General features: G+C 44.7%; 1 long non-coding RNA gene across 1 annotated transcript; it reads left to right on the forward strand.

Annotated features, from left to right (window-relative positions):
* The first annotated feature begins 366 nt into the window (after positions 1 to 366).
* Positions 367 to 2,633, forward strand: LOC102388756. Its single transcript, XR_323634.2, has 3 exons — positions 367 to 579; positions 1,264 to 1,340; positions 1,592 to 2,633. It is a non-coding gene; the product is annotated as an uncharacterized LOC102388756 (long non-coding RNA).
* The last annotated feature ends 865 nt before the right edge of the window (positions 2,634 to 3,498 follow it).

A 3,498-nucleotide genomic window follows, 5' to 3' on the forward strand; every position in this document is an offset into this window, starting at 1 on the left:
GTGTTTTAAATGCAGTCAAACATACTTGCATTTTGCATCCCTGCAGTCCACCTGCAGATTCAACCAAGGAAGGAGGCCTTCCGGTCATCAGCTGCTGTGTAGCTCCATGCTACCTTGTTAAACAATTAGTATAGATCACTATTAAATTAAATGACCCCATGTGTCATCCTTACCTAGCTCATCAGGGCACTGAAGAGCTTAATTTGTTAAAGTATGTGAAGTGCTTTGAGATCCTCTGATGGAAACTGCAGTGAAACCACAAAGTATTTTCAATTATTGTCATTCTTATATTATTGTTATAACGATTATTGCAAAGACCAAGGTTTAATTAGTTTGTGCTGTGGGTTATTTGTGGGAATGAGCCAAGCTGATAAAGAAGGAAATTCTTCTGCTATCTCTGAGCAGAGGTGGTTGGCTGTGTTAGTCTCTGCCTATTTTATCTATCTTATCTAAAGCAGCTGTCTCTATGGTTTGGGATGGTGGTGGAGGAAGGGAGGAGGGGTAGCAGGCAAAGAACCTGACTCCATTGCAATGCGAGTGGTGGGCTACCCCAAATCTCTTGGGATAGAGAAGAAGCAGGTAGGTTGCAACTTTCAGTGGGAGAGCAGTGCAGAAAGGGAACTAGATTTTCGGCAATAGGCCAAGAGAGCCTGTATGATAAAGGCCCCTGGCAGACATAACTTTTTGCTGTGCTGCAAAGTTTGTAGCACAATAAAAATATAAAGCACTATAGACAGCCTCCTGGCTGAAGTGCGACAAAGGTCTGCTCTCTACAGAGGGGGCAATGGAGGGCTATCCATAACTCCCCTGCCCCCAGCAGTACCTGTCAAAAGGCTTGTAAAAGTCCCTTTAATTTCTAGGAAAGCCCATAGCTTGGGACCTACAGCATCACTGCCCAGTGGTCTGGGACCATGGACTGCGGGTAGACAAGATTGTGGTATGGTGATAGCCCGGGATCCTAGAGATGCCCCCCCAGCAGAGATGAAGCCCCAGGGGAATGGCCCCTTCTCACACTGATGACATGGTCAACCTTGTTTTCTGCAAGGTGTAAGGGGCAATCCCTATGCACAGGATCAGGGTGAGGGAGTGGACAAGGAGTCCCGAATAATGCACATTCATAGCTAAATAAAAGGCAATGACTACCAAAGGGGTGGCTTCAACCTAGATGGGTAAGATCAAATGCAAATATATTCCCTGTGACCAGTGCACACACAAGAGGTTAAGTCAGCTCCACTTTTCTCTGCCTTCAACTCCTGTGAACAGATGAGCTCCAGAAAAGTCTGCTGGGAAGCAGATGACTACAGAGCCTGGGGCAGGCAGGCAGCAGCTCCAGGCAAATGGTTAGTATCAAGCCTCCCTTTGCCAGAGATAATGATAATAATAATAATGAGAATTGGACAAAAAAACCTCCAAATGTTTTCCGGTCTTCTTTCTGTCTGGGCCCCGGGCGACTGCCTGGTTCACCCATGCCTGTGTCTGGCCCTGGACGCAGGCAGGGCTTCCTACAGAGTGTCTGGGTGTTGGGTTATTCATTGGGCCACTTTTGCTTAAGTTACCTTACTTAGTTTGTTTTTTTCCATCTGCTGAACAGGATTGGATGCCAATCCACCCCTGCCTTCTGCGCAGCTGTCGTAGTATCTTACTGCCTGTTGAAAAAAGAAGATGCAGCCATTGGCAATCTCTGACTTCCTCAGAAATGGACTGTTCTGTGCTCAGGTATTAAATATGGGGATGACCTGGAAGAGTCGGTCCTGCCAGAGGAGAATTTTCTTCTCTTGTTGAAAGGAGTATTGTGCAAATCTTATTCAAGATACTGAAAAGCGTTAGTGTTCACATATCACAGCTGGTGTGTGCCAACTCCTCCAGGCTGTGTTTTTTTTATTGCCCTTTACTTTCTGTACTTAAAAAGGTTAGCGCCAGGTAACATGTTACCTTTTTGATTGATTTGATTTTGATTGATTTGATTTTCATTTAGCTTGTGGTGGTATAAATGACTGCACAAGGTGAAGACAATGAATGATCAGGTCTCTTTGGTTTTGCTTTTTGTTCCTTAACTGTGCCACATTTGAGTCTATTCCCCTTACCTGTTTCTTCCTCTGATGGTAGTCTTTAACCCAGTTCTTTCAATATATGGGCAATAACATAAGTCTCTTTTATTTGTATGATATCACTCAGGAAAGTTAGAAAAGGAAGCATTCCAGCTCTTTAAGACTTTGAGGCCACTGGGAATTATCTGAGTCTATTACAGCTGTGAATTCAAATTTGGCAAGCTATTATCATCTATGATTTGTATTACAGTCATGCCTAGAGGCGAGAATCTCATTGTGCTAGGCCTTGTTGAAACTGTAACAAAGGGGCAGTCTCTGTGATTCTGTCTCTGTACTTGATTCAGGACTTAAAATTTCTGCAACTGTTCATTTATCGAGTTTATTAGCGGCTATAGCACTTGAACCATGTGGATTCTTTGTCAAATTTTGCACAATCTTCTTAACACTTTCATATTCGAATAGTGATAGGTCCTAGAAACCCCCTTCAGGGATTGTGGCCATGTAAAAAAAGAAGGCGCTCCTTACTTTAAAGAGCGTACAGGTTTCAGTATAAGAGAGACTACAGATGAATACAACAGAGGGGAGCAACATAGTAATGAAACCATTATGGTTAGCATAACAAGTACTATTTATAGTACATCGGGTGCCTAACCATTGTTGAATGTTATGTAAGGATGAGTTGTAATGACATATGAAGGAGAATAACCTGGCATTTTTGTGGCTGGTGAGAAGCTTTTTCTTTGCATAGAGGACAACCTGGAAGAAGATGCTATGATGCTGGAGGAGAAGGTGGACTGATGGTTGAAAAACCATTGGCAGAACTGAATCCCAAACTGCTCCAGATTCATGTCGCTGTGGTCTTGACCAGTGCATCTTCCTATGTAAGAGAAGTTAAGATCTCCCTGATCTTCAAGAGGGACACAGACCCATAATGTAAATCACAGACATTTTCTAATCAGTTTGGACTGGAAAAGGGCCAACGTGGTCCCCATTTTCAAAAAGGGGAGGAAGGAGGACCCGGGCAACTATAGACCAGTCAGTCTCACCTCCATCCTTGGCAAAGTCTTTGAAATAATTATCAAGGCTCACATTTGCGAGAGCCCGGCAGGACAAATTCTGCTGAGGGGAAACCAGCACGGGTTCGTGGCAGGCAGATCGTGCCTGACCAATCTAGTTTCTTTTTATGACCAGGTTACGAAACGCCTGGACACAGGAGGAGGGGTGGACGTCGTATACTTAGACTTCAGGAAGGCCTTCGATACGGTATCCTACCCCATACTGATGAACAAGTTAAGAGGCTGTGACTTGGATGACTACACAGTCCGGTGGGTGGTGAATTGGCTGGAGGGTCGCACCCAGAGAGTCGTGGTGGATGGGTTGGTTTCGACCTGGAAGGGTGTGGGCAGTGGGGTCCCGCAGGGCTCAGTCCTTGGACCGATACTCTTTAATG

This window comes from Alligator sinensis, unplaced genomic scaffold, assembly GCF_000455745.1.
Source record: "Alligator sinensis unplaced genomic scaffold, ASM45574v1 scaffold1008_1, whole genome shotgun sequence".
Taxonomy (NCBI): Eukaryota; Metazoa; Chordata; order Crocodylia; family Alligatoridae; genus Alligator; species Alligator sinensis.